Source organism: Sus scrofa, chromosome 6 (genome assembly GCF_054392235.1).
Source record: "Sus scrofa isolate SSC_HxYL_T2T_F1_AM1 chromosome 6, Sscrofa_HxYL_maternal_Yorkshire_Landrace_v2.0, whole genome shotgun sequence".
In the NCBI taxonomy this organism is placed as follows: Eukaryota; Metazoa; Chordata; class Mammalia; order Artiodactyla; family Suidae; genus Sus; species Sus scrofa.
The window spans coordinates 3,277,210-3,290,436 of record NC_139388.1 but is presented as its reverse complement, the minus strand read 5'-3'; the positions used below and the strand labels follow the sequence as shown (position 1 = coordinate 3,290,436).

The 13,227-nt window shown below is 54.8% G+C and overlaps 1 protein-coding gene across 1 annotated transcript in view; it reads right to left on the bottom strand.

The window, feature by feature from the left end:
- MTHFSD (methenyltetrahydrofolate synthetase domain containing) overlaps positions 1-13,227 on the bottom strand; it is a 135,905-nt gene that overhangs the window by 114,053 nt on the left and 8,625 nt on the right. Inside the window, exon 6 of the mRNA XM_084959309.1 lies at positions 2,303-2,461. The gene's annotated coding sequence lies outside the window, so the exon portion shown is untranslated. The remainder of the gene's footprint in view (positions 1-2,302; positions 2,462-13,227) is intronic.

The window sequence follows — 13,227 nt, the reverse complement described above, 5'->3', positions numbered from 1 at the left end:
GAGGCAACACTTTTGTAACGAAAGTGTATTTTGGATGTTGGACTTGTAAACTTCCGTGCTTGACCAGGCGTGGCCATGGACTTGTCCGTAATGGGACAAAAGGCACAGTCTGTGGATTTCTAGGCCAGGTTTGTATTTTTACCATTTACAACCAATAAACACTGGCTCCAACATCAACAGAAGACAAGGAAGACCGTAAATCCTGCCTTTCCAGCAGTGAAGGGGACGGAGCCCTGGACCGTCACGCTCGCTGTCACATTTCAGCACTGCTCACGGAGGGCTGGCCCAGCACCAGACTCTGGCCAAGCCCTTTGCATCCATCTCCTCGCCGGGTCCTTCGACAACCTTGTTATCATCGTGACTCCCGTTTTAGAGCGAGGGAAACGGAGGCTCAGAGGTGGTTAGTCCCTTATATGTTAGCAAAGGGCAGAGCCAGGGAGCCCCCTGCCCCCGGCGCCAAGTGAATCCTGCATTTACAGCCCCGTCACTAAAGCTGTTGTATACACAAGTGAGCACACACTTCAGAGTATACACACAGGCTTTTTTTTCCTGAAGTTTCAGCTGAAATGCTCGACCTCTGACCAGACGGTCAGAAGAAAGTCGGAGGTGCTGGGGTGGAGCTTGAGAAACGTGGGAGCTTAGACCTAGATGGTCTTAGGGGGGGTCCTTTGGCACAGGGTCAGCAAGAAAAGGAGGAAGGAGGTGCTTCTGCTTCGGGGAGAGATTCTGAACAGGAAACAACAGAGAAGACCCAGGAATCCCAGAGCTGGTTCTTTGAGAAGATAGATGACAGCAATAAACATCTAGCCAGGTGGACGGAAAAGGGGGAAAGACACAAGTTACCTGTGTCAGAAACGAGAGGACTGACACCACTACAGGTTTTACCGCTCGCTTGGGAAAAGAGGACAGCTTGCTGGAAGACACAAGCCACCACGGCTGCCTCTAAAAGAAGCAGACTATCAGACGCATGAGTACCCTCTGTTAACAAAATTATACTTGCAGTCGGAAACGTCCCCACAAAGACTACTCCAGGACCAAGCGGCTTCACTGGTGAATCCTAGCAAACATTTCAGGAGCGTAATTATTCCAATTTTACCCAAACTCTTCTAAAAAATCAACTAGGATGCATTCAATGAAGCAGCATTACCCTGGTACCAAACACAAACAAATAAACGAGAAGAAATGAGAACTGCAGACCAATATTCCTCACAAACAAAATACAGAAAAATAAAACCCGGTGACATCTCTAAAGGAGACCACACACTGCTCCCAGGGGACGCCTGCCTCGGGGACCGAGGTTAACTGAGCCAGGGTCACTCGGGGAAACCGAGGTTAACTGAGCCGGGGTCACTCGGGGAAACCGAGGTTAACTGAGCCGGGGTCACTCGGGGAAACCGAGGTTAACTGAGCCAGGGCCACTCGCCGCTTTCACAAACCAAACAGAACATCGGACGGCCATCTCGATAAAGATGCAAAGCATTTGACACAGTCTAACACCCATTCCTGATTGAAAAGAAAAAACCCTCAGAAGACAGTGAACAGAGGGAACCTCCTTCCCTTGAAAAATACAAACGATCACAGCGTCACCGTTTAGCAAAGTTAATTCAAAATGGATCAGAGATCTAAATGTAAAACCTAAAACGATAACAGTTCTGGAATAAAAGGAGAAAGCATTTGTGACCATGTGTTAGGCAAAGATTTCTTAGAGTTGTCATAATCCTGAGCTCTTACAGAGGCATGACCTACATATACGAACAGTTTGAGATTCTGAACGGCAGCAAAATTCAAAACTTATGCTTTCAAAAGACTCCGTTAAGAGAATTAAAGGACAAGCTCCACACTGAGAGGAAATATGTGAAAATCACATATCTGATAAAGGACTCTTATTCAGAATGCATAAAGAACTCTCGAAACTCAATCATAAGAAAACAAACAACCTGACAGCAAAACGAGAAAGGGTTGCAATGGGCGCGTCACCAAAGAAAATGACACGGCAAAGAACCACATGAAAAGACGCGCCACATGATTAGCCATTTGGAAAAGTTAGTCATTTGGGAAATGCACAAAAAAACCACAGTGAAATACCACCCCCCGCCTAGAAAGACAGCCAGCATTAAAGTTCGATCACCACTCCTGTGCGGTCTTTCTCAGCTCTTTCCTGTCAAAACCTGGTGGAGTTCCTGGGGATAAAAGCCCTGAGACTGTGGCCATGCGCTGCGCCGGCAGACCTGAGACTCCCCCGCGCCCACAGCAGCGCACACTCGGTCTCCAGCCCCTTGTCATCTAAATGAAATGCTCCTACCAGGGTGCGAGGCAGCGGATCTCACTCGTGACCTTCGGATGCTGTGCCCTCTGACCCCGGTCCTCTGATGTGACCAAGAAAAGCCGTCAGTCCTCAGGTGGCTCAGGATTGTTCTCGTGGTGAGAATGGGAGCGACCCCAAGCTCTTCCGGCGTCAGAGCTGAAACCGAAAGTCAGGACAACCACGTTGGAAAACGGTTTGGCAATTTCTTAAAAACGTATACAACCTGCCACATGCTTCGGGCCACTCCAGTCCCAGGCATTTACCCAAGAGAAACGCAGGCATGGGTAGGTGGCCGTTTGGTTTATAACAATCTCACACTGGACGCAACTGAAATGTGCATCGATGCGCGGGTGGACGAACAAAATTGTGTCATAGCCATATAACGGAATACTACTCGGCTATCAAAACAAAGTACTGATTCATGCTCCCGCACCCCAGCTAGACCTCCATCGTTTAAAAAAGCTGCTGAAACATGTTGCACCACAGGGGAACCTCGAAAGAACGGCCCAATGAAAGAAGCGGCACAGAAGAGAGAAAGCAGTTTCCGAATCCATATACCTCCAATTCTAGGCGCCCACAGGGACACGAGGCAGGCCAGTCACTGCCGGGGGGAGGGCCCCGATGGCTGGAGCAGGAGGGACCCCGAAGGCGCAGGAGGCAACGCCGGGGGGCAGGCTCGTTCCAGATCCCGATCGTGGGGACGGCTTCACCGGCACGAACTCACCTCAGACCTACCGGGTGGTCACCTTACCAGGTGTGCAGTTTATCATATGCCAACTGTACCACAGTACGACGCTTGAAAAATGAGTCTGAACTCAGAACTATTGTCTTTTTAGAGATGTTCTTCTCTTCTAAGAGGAAGGGGCCCTGGAAATTACATCTAATCTAGACATTAGAGATTTTCACCCATGACGCTCGAAGCCTGGGGCGGAAAGCGACTTGCAAAGACAGCGGTGTGGCGTCGCACACCCATGCCTCTCACACAGGACCCGCCTCGCTACGGCTGCGTCCCTCCCCTGAACCTGGTGGCCTTGGAACCAGGAACAGAAGAGAGTGCAGGCAACACTGCATGACGCCCTCTGATCCACCTGTCACCTTGGAGATGAGGCTTCAGAGGCACGAACATGACATAAGTGAGGACAGTCTAGACGGCGACTCGACACACGTACTGGTTCCCGCACTTGAACCTGCGACTCCAAGGCCGAGGCTCCAGTGACAGCAGTCCGCAGGCCCGGCCGGCGCGGGTCAGCTCCCAGGTCAGTTCTGTACTCTTTCAATGGACCCACAGTCGTCTCAATAACATGGACTTTTTTTTAAAAAATGCATGTTGTCCCTCTACCCAAAGCAAATCCGTTTATTAGAGGAGGGATGACCTCTCAACGCTGATTCGAATGCTCTGTCTTTAATCCAGCAGATTAATCCCACGTGCGTGCTATGTGTGACTACAACTTGGCTTCTAAAGCATTACCTAGAGAAGCACGTCTTTGAGAAAGCTGTAGAAAGAACATCGGGCTCTCAGCACATAGGTGTCCTTCCAGCCTCCACCTGTCCAGGCCCGGCAGCTCCAACGAGCTTCTGCTGTGTTACCGGTTGCCTTCTTCCCCTGTAACGCCTGGGACCTCGGCAGGCCAGCCGGCCACAACCGGGAAGGCATTCAGAGACCATTAGTGCAGGAAGCTCGGTGCAACCCAAAGAAACCATGAACCAGGGAACTGGAAAACCCTCCGTGAAAGGCCTTTTCAGCCTGTGTCTTTCAGGAGGAGTTTGTTTTTGGATTAAAGGCGCTTCTTCAGGTATTCACAAGTAGCCAGGCTCTCCGCACCAGCTGCAGAGTGGAAACCCGTCCGTCACGATCAACTGCCAGGGAAGCAGCGGCGTGTTCCGACGGGGGCACTCGGATGAAAGCAGCGTAACTAGGTGACGCGCCTTCAAAGGAGATGAAAGGCCCCAAACATCCTCAAAAACGCAGGCAAAAATACACCCTGAAATCACCACTTTCTTTATTTTGGAAGCAGCAGCTCCAGTCAAAGGCGAGGTGTCAACGGCGTGGAATGCCGCAGTCTTGCACTGGGCTCGCTCTTTCTTTTTTTTCTTTCCTTGCTCGAGAAGAAAAATGATGGAAATGCCATCCCCTGGTTCCGCCTCTCCTCCAGCGACGGGTGGAAATGCCCCTCCTTAAGCGGACCCCAGACCAAGCTGGCACTTCGAGGGGAGGGGACAACAGGAACCGGGGGCTAATGGCACCAGGCTCTGATGCCCCACCCCCTCCATCACATTTTTCTCTGAGTTTTCTGAATGGCTCATTTGTATTCTCAATTCCTCTGGTTAAAAACCAGGGCCTTTGCTCCACTTATATTGCTAAGAAAACACACGAAGTTCCGTAATCGTCCTGCAAGCTCCCTTTCTGCATGCAATGCTTCGTCTGATGTCGTTAAGTCTGGGGGGCTGGCAGGTTTAAGGATGATGAGGAGCTCCGTAGCGGGTCCCCCCGACATTCATTTTCAGATGAGGAAGCGGAGCCCCAGAGTGGTTGGGTGTCTTACTCTGAGCAGCAGGACTGGAACCAAAATAGAAATTGGGGGGTTGGATCCCTGAGTAAGTGTTTTCCCCACAGTCCAAGTTATTCCTTTTCAATTTCCCTGTATTTTTCATCCTTTAATGGACATACTCTGTGTTCGCAGTACTCATTAACACATATTTAAATAATTATGGAAAAATCCGCATTTTATGCACTCTGACCTCTGGGTTTCTGCAGCTGGATCTGATGGCGCTTCAGCAATCTGGCACATTTTAATTAGTGCTCTGACTGCCTCTTTGGCCCCTGTGGTCCCGAGGCAGCCCACGGCACACCTGCCTTATTGAGCTCAGAACCTCCAAGGTGCTTACGCAAACACTTGGCTTTTCCTTTCTCTTCTCTCGCTCGCCCCCGCTTCCCTTTCCTGGCTGACTCTGAGGCAGCAGAATGAGTGTGCTATTGAAAGGCCACCTTGACACCGCCACTAAATAAGGGTGCCTCTTGTTGGCAGAATTTTTCCAGTTTGGATGAGGGCGACACAGAAGGGGACGGGAGGTATTCATTAGCCAAGACAGTGGTTATACTTTGAAGTACAAAACATACATATGCACACACACACATAAAAAGACATATTTATCTCTCTCTGCAGCTGTACATTCAGGTCTTCTACCTCAAAAGGTACGTCCAAAAACGGGATCCCACTGCTCGGTAATGCGCAAAAGCAGCACATCACACCGTGGTCGTTTTCTCTGTCGGGACACCTAAAGTTCCCGGCATAGTATTTCATCACATGGATAAATCAGCAACTTGAAAGCCACGTGTCTACTGACGGTTAAATGGACATTTCGCTTGTTATCCATTTGTCTATGGATTTAATTTTACTGTTCTTAATGGCATTTGATGGACATCTTTGCGCACACACACACGTATCTTTTCGATCTAGTCTGCATGTTTACTTGGGACAAATTCCTGCAAGCATTGGTCTCTACAGGTCTAAACAGTTTAAATTTTGGCACGTATTGCTCTTAAGAAAGGTGGGGGCAACTTAAAATCCCACTGCCTGTGTCAGAGGGAGCCCGCTCCCCACAGCCTCCACCAGCGCTGTGTATGGTCCTTAAAAACAGCTCTACCTCTGGGACCCTGACACGTCCCCGCAGCTGAGGGGCTGACTGTGAAGAGGAGTGGGGAAGCCAAGTGGTGCAGGCACCAGAGCAAACAGTTCCTCAGAAAAGGGAGCACAAATGCCGCGTGATCCGGCCATTCCATTCTGAGTAAGACCCAAAGGGTCGAAAAGCAGTGACTCAGATACTTAGACACACGTGTTCACGCCAGCATTCGTCACAAGAGCCAAAAGGTGAAGTCAGCCCGGGTCCCTCGAGAGGTGATGGATAGATAAGATGTGGTCCCTCCCTGCCGCGGAGGACGATGTGGCCAAAGAAGGGGATGAAGCTCTGACACCTGCTACAACACGGATGCGCCCAGGGACGTTGTGCTGTCGCTGAGGACAAAGACCGCATGATTCCCTGGCCAGGGGGCACCATTGCGGCGAGAGCCACAGAGACAGCCTCAGAGGGTGGGTGCCGGCACCCAGGGGTGAGCCTGTGGGGAGTCAGCCTGATGGGGACAGAGTCTCCGTTGAGAAGTTGGAAGCGTTCTGAAGAGGGAGGGTGGCGGCGGCTGCAAAACACCGTGAATGTACTTGACGCCACCGAGCGAATGACACCCTTAAACGCGGTTGAAATGGTAAATTTTATGTTGTGTACCCTTTACCGTAATTAAAGACAGCACCTGACAGCAGCTGGCACCTACCTCACTCCTTGGGGGCCCTCCTCACTCCTTGGGGGCCCCCCCAACCCCGCCGACAAAAGGAGAACCTTAGGGGCGACACGGGATGGGGGAGCCCCGCCCATCTCCCACCATCCGCAGGCCCAGGTGCCGTCGTCTTCAGGAGCCAAGAGGTCATGCAGGGGACACGCTCCTCAAGAGAGGCCACCAGGCTGCCAACGTGTCAACACGTCTCCACTCAAAGGAGATAAGAATGCAGAAGAGGTGTAACTTAAGTGTCATCTGAAAGCTACCAGGGGCTTAGCCGCATTTCAAAGGGGACACAGGGCGGGGCCCAGAGACAGAGGCGCACAGACAATGCGCCAGGACCCGTGATTATGACTTATCATATTCCACCCCGAGCAGGAAAAGCACGCAGGCGGGACCGATAAATCCCAGGAGAGCCGAGAGCTCGCCCCCAGCAGCAGCTCAAGTGCTGAGTCTCAATTAACCAACTAACCAATTAACCGCAGCAAAAACAGCAGGGCCAGGAGACAAGGGTGAGCCGGAGCCTCGGGCAGCCCCATGCGGAAGCACGCAGGCGCCCATGGACTCGGACTCCAGGAAGAGGAATGACGCAGAGAGCCCAGCTCCCAAGCCTGGTTACTTTAGTCCAAAGAAGAGAAAAGACCTAGACCCCTGAAAGTGCCCTGTGCAAGCGACCTGGCGCCTTCTCTGCAAGTGGCAGAGGAAACAGAATTCCCACCATTTGGTAGCATCTGCCTTCAAAAGCGGCCGCTTTGGCAGCAAACTTTCCCAGCGGGTCGGAGGGCCAGCTGCTCCCCAGGGAGGGCAGCCCTGCTCCTGCTGCCTTCACCCCGGGCCCCAGGGTGGAGAAGCCGGGTCCAGGGTAAGCCCCATTCCTGCCCTCATGGAGATGCAGCCCAGGGGCTGAGGCCCCTACAGGGCAGAGGAAGCGTGCAGTGCGGGGAGTCAGGAGAAACTCCTGGCTAGGATGCTGCTGAAGCCCCGGGCTGAGGGCAGGAAAGGGTGTGTGTCACACCTTCTGTTGGTCTCTGTCACGAAAGGGGGACCAGCAGAGGCCAGAGGGAGCTGGGATAGGAGGCACAGCCCCCCGCCCCCCGCCGTGGCAGGAGCACAGAAGGCTCGGGGTGGGGAGGGCCATGGGAAGGAGCCCGAACCATCTCCAAGGGCCCTCCGGGTGCTCCGGAGAGTTTGAGTCTTCTCTTGAGGACCACGAGAGGCCCTGGGGTGGTTTTAAGAAGAGACCGTGGCTTCTCCAACGCAGGGCCATGCCTCAGGCTGCGACGAGGGGTGCGGATCGGGTACGGCAGGAAGTCCGCCGGGAGGTGACAGGGCAAAGGCCAGGGCGGGGGTCGTGAGGACGCAGAGATGGCTGGAACTGAGCGAGGCTGAAGGAGGTCCTTAATGAGCTCCCCCCAAAGGGCCTTACCAGAATTTCTTCTTTTGCCAGCCTCTGCATTCTGTCTTAGAAAAGAGGTGACATAATTGGTATTGGGGACCATAACTTGGGAAAAGAGAGGGAGGCAGAAGCAGCAAAACCAAAGCCCTGTCTCTTCCGCCAGAACTGCCACAGGCTGGCATGTGGGAATCGCACTGACCACGTCCCCTCCCCTGCAGTGCGGGAAACGGCAGAGACTTGGCAAAAGGGGTCACAGGCCTCAGAGCCCAGACCCGCTTTGCTGCTGGGGGGCCTGGCCTGCGCATCCCTGACCCTGCTGCCAGGTGCAGGCACCCCTGAAGCCTGGACACCCCCGTTGCTCACATGTGAATGCAGAGCTCTGCCTGGCAGGGGAGCTGCCCGGAATGGCTCAAGGGGCAGGGCAGGCAGACACGGCATCGTGGAAACATGGGGTCGGAAAGGCAGGGGTCCCCAGGGGGCCAAGCCTTACCTTGGTGATTCAGATCAGCAGGGGTTTGGTGGCGGCTACGCATCCACGTCCGTGTGTCACCGGCCCCAGGTGGCATTCTGGGGACAAAGCCCAGGAAGAGCGGCCCAGGGCCGGGGGCAGAGCCCGTCTGAACTCAGGCTCCTCCTGCAGAGGAGCGGGGGAGGCCCTTCCACGGTGAAAGTCAGGGTGAGGGTCAGACCCGCCGAGCCTGCAGCGGCTGAGGCATCTGACGAGGCCTGTCCGAAGCCCAGGCAAGGCGGAGAACTGAGAGTGAGCCTGTGGGCGCCAGCCGATGCCGGGAGGTGACGGACGGGAGCTCGGGGGCACGGATCCCATCGCTGCCCCGTGCCACTTGGAGACCCAGGGCCACTGGCTTCCCCCACTTTCAGGGCCGCGGTGTCCCGGTGTGTGAGTGAGGGGCAGTAAAAACGCCCTCCAGAGTTCTGGGGGCTCGGGGGCGGCACATGGAGGGTGTACGGCCCAGAGTCGGCCTCAGAGCTGTGGGTTTGTGGTTCCCTCCTCCCTCAGCACTTGCTGGGTTTTCTGGAATCAAGAGATGCCCGAGTGTAGGAAAAATTATGAGACCCGCACGGCCCAGCTCAGACCAGCCTTGACTGCTTAAAAACGCCTCTGCTTTAACTCCGCGGAACGCCGAGTGCTTTAACCTTCCAGCTTCTTTAAATAAACTCTCTCCGCTCCGAATGCCATTCTGCTTGGACTGGAACCAAAAGAGAAGCCTCCCCGGGTGCCCAGCCCGCCACACTCATGGAATGGGCACGCCCCAGCATGGCCTCTGCAGCCACCCTCCTGGCCCCCGCACATCGGCCCTGAGAGAAGGCCGGGAAGAGCTGGCCGCAGACGTCCTTGGCTTGATGGAGACATGGCCTTTTGGTTACACCGCTACTAGAATGTTCTGCCTGCTGCCAAAGAAGGTCAAGTCAAGACACTTCTCCCCACTTTAGAGAAAACAGTAGTTTCACAGGAAAACCCCAACACAGCCCCTCATGCACAGGAAGGCAGCCTCCCACCCCTCCGGCGCATGGGGACGCGGAGGTGGGAGTGATTTGTGATTGAAATGCTCCCTCTTTCATGTGTAAGAACCTCTTAGAAAAATGGACCCGAAACAGAGCCGTTCCAAAGGGAGGCTCCTCGATGGCAGGTCCCTCCCGCCGACTCCAGGGCTGACGCCCCTGCGGGGTCACGGTGCCAACTCTGGGCCAGACACGGGAAGACCCCGCCCCAGGCTCTGTGGCCTCCGGCGTTTTCTGAACCTCGCCGAGCCTATGGTGCCCATCTCTGCATCTGCCTCTGATGCTGCTGTGAGCGTTACATCAGCCCGCGCCTTCAGAAAGCAGGCACCTGGCCAAGGGCAGATAAACCACGGCAATTCACGCTGTGCTTGTCACGTGTGAGGAGCCACTGTAACAGCTTCTCAGTTGTCAGGTCTGTTTGATTGTTTGTTTTCAGAATTATATCCTTTTATTTATTTATTGCTTTTGGGGCCACACCTGAGGCATGTGGGACTTCCCAGGCCAGGGGTCGAATCCAAGTGGCAACTCAGGCCCACACCACAGCCACAGCGGACCTGAGCCGCATCGGCAACCTATGCCCCAACTTGCGGCAACACTGAATCCACAACCCACTGAGCAAGGCCAGCGATGGAACCTGCCTCCTCACAGACACTGTTGGGTTCTTAACCCGCCGAGCCACAAGGGGAACGCCCGGAATTGTATCCTTTTATAAACCAGTAAGTCAGCAAGGACAATGTTCCCCTGAGTCCCGAGAGCCGCTCTAGCCAATTAACCCAAGGAGGGAGGCTGTTGGAACTTCCAACCTATAGCTGGAAGGTCAGAAACACAGGTGGCAGAGTGTAAGGGTTTTTGGATCTGAAAAATAAAACCCGTGTGAGACGATCGCCGCTATCCTTGCCCCCAGACGGAGAGTCCGAGGCCCAGGGAGGGTGGGTCGCGCGCTAAGCTCACCCCGCTGGGCAGCTGTGTCTGCTTACTGGCCACGTCACATCGCTTCTCGCGTTAGGCTCGTTTCTTCCTCTCCTCCTACGACTCTTCCCAGCTTCTGCCCCCTCCCTCTGCCACACTCCGGCGCTCTGACAGCCCGGCTCATGGATGGCCACGTCCTGGCATCTCTTCCTCCTGGTGCTTGTCGCATGAGTCAGGTGCATGAACTCGCCTCTCTCTCCTGGACGGACCTGAAGTCATCTCTCAGGGCTGGGCTCACGCACAAGCTCCCTGTGAGGTCACCCCTGGTCCCTGCAATCCGTGTCATCACTCCGGGGCTCGTCTCGGTGCCTGGGGTCTCTTCTCCCCACTGTATCGGATAATTCTTTCCTTCCACTGAGATTCCAGTCTGTTTTTCATCCTCGAACCTGGGCTCGGCTACGTGGCGTGCTCTGCCCACCGGGACGGAGCAGACATGATGCGAGCGCTTGTGCGGAGGCGCCGCTGTTGGCTGCTCTCAGGCTGCTGAGAATGTCTGTGAAGGAGCCTGGGCCAGCCTGCTGGACAGCAAGGGCCACAGACGGCCCGAGATACCCCAGCCAACAGCCCGGCCACCACGCAACATGTGAATGAAAACTTCCCACCTCGGGCAGCTCCCAGCTGACCACAAAGTAAGAGAGCGCCCAGCAGCAACCAGCCAGGCCATCCGAGCCTGGAGGAACCATGCAACCCCCGCAGGGAACCGTGGCTAAGTAAGTTTGGGGTGGTCTGTTACGCAGCCCTCGCCAACTGGACGCTCATGCGTCTCCGCTTCCTAGGTCAGGTGCTCAAGGAGGGAATACATCTCGGCTCAATTCATGGCTGGATGACTGGACGGGGAGGACGCCAAAGCAAGTCTCAGAGGAAACTTCACCCACAGGGGTCCTGGGAACGCTCCCGTCTCCTCCGTCTCCCATCCTCAGCGTTCCAGCAACACCGCAGCCTGAGCCATCAGTCAGCACTCGGCAGCCACTTCCTGCCGGATGTGTCGCACGGTCTGATTAGCAGCGGACCCATAGTGCTTACTTTGCGGCAGGAACAGTACGCCCAGAGTGCCTCTGGTTTACAGCAGCCAAGGTCCTTGCCCGCCCCTGGCCTGCAAGTCCACCCTCTGTGGACAGGGATTTGCAGCCCGTGCTTACTCCTTGGTCTGGAGCACGGCCTGTGTGGGGGCAGGTGGAAAAGACAGGACGGTGAGCTGAGTGTTTTTCACGGGGTCCTGCTTACCTCGCTCTCCCCAGCTTGTGGCACCATGCCCAGCAGGTGGCAGGTGCTCAGTAAAACTCAGCTGAGTGACTGGATGGAGGAGTGAATGAGGTGGCAGGTAGGCGGGGGGCGGGGAGGGTATGTGGCCCCAAAGCACCTACAATTCTTTTTTTTTTTTTTTTTTGTCTTTTTGTCTTTGCTTGAGCCACTCCCACAGCATATGGAGGTTCCCAGGCTAGGGGTCTAATCAGAGCTGTAGCCACCGGCCTACACCAGAGCCACAGCAACGCAGGATCCAAGCCACGTCTGCGACCCACACCACAGCTCATGGCAATGCCGGATCCTTAATCAACTGAGCAAGGGCCAGGTTTGAACCGGCAACCTCATGGTTCTTAGTCGGATTCGTTAACCACTGCGCCATGATGGGAACTCCAACCTACAATTCTTTTATCAGAGGATTAATCACATTGTATTATTAAAACCTTTTATTGTGAAATAATTTTAGATTTACAGAAAAGCCTCAAAAATCACAAGGAAAGTTTTCACTCGTCTGTACCTAACATCCTGTAGTGCCCACATCTGACACACCTGCAGCCACACCAGCAAAACCAAGACACTAACCCGGGTAGGACAGACGCTATGAAGATTGCATCTTTTCCTGCTGATGTCCTTTCTCTTCTCGAGATCCAGCCCAGGGCCCCGTGTTGCCTTTGGTTGTCACGGCTGCTGGTGCCCTCCAGCTGAGGACAGTTCCTCAGTCTTTCCCAGGCGCCTATGACCACAGCACGTTCAGAAGCGTGCACAGGTCAGGTATTCCGTTGACCGCTCTCCTGTGTGGGCCCCTCTGAAGTTTGCTCCTGATCCGCTGACCTGCTGCACGCTTGCCAGGCGATCCCCAGAAGCAAGGCTCACCCCCCCCCAGAGTGGCGGTAAGACCCACGTGTCTCATCACTGGGGACGTTAACTGGATCTCACGGCCACCGTGGGATCTGCCAGGTTTGTCTAAAGATGCGGGTTTCCTGGTCGCATTCAAGTTCAGCGGCCAGCGTGGAGGCTGCTGGAGGACAGGGTCCGGGTGCGTTTCCTTGCTGTCGGGCCTCCGTTTCCTGGGACCAGATCTCGGCCTTCATCTGGGCTCAACAACATCTTCTTAAGTGGATGGTGTCATGGAGACACCACCCGTCCCCAGAGAGCAGATATTCAGGGAAGAGTGGGCTTTCAGATGAGTTACCCCGAACAGGACGCGGGTAAAGGACTCGGTCCACGCCTCCTGCGCGTCCCGAGTCTTTGACGTCGGCTTCGCCGCTGGAGTCTCCCTCCACCGCTGACTGCGACGCCTCCTGGAGGGGACCCTTGATTTCGGTCCTGTGCAGTTTGGGAGGGCTGGGCACACGTCCAACCTGACATAAGCAATAGAAAGTTGGCATTTCTCACGAGCCCGTCTTCACAAAACGCACCCCCCTTCCCCGCCATCCTGATTTCTGAGTCTCTGTGACGGCTCCGATC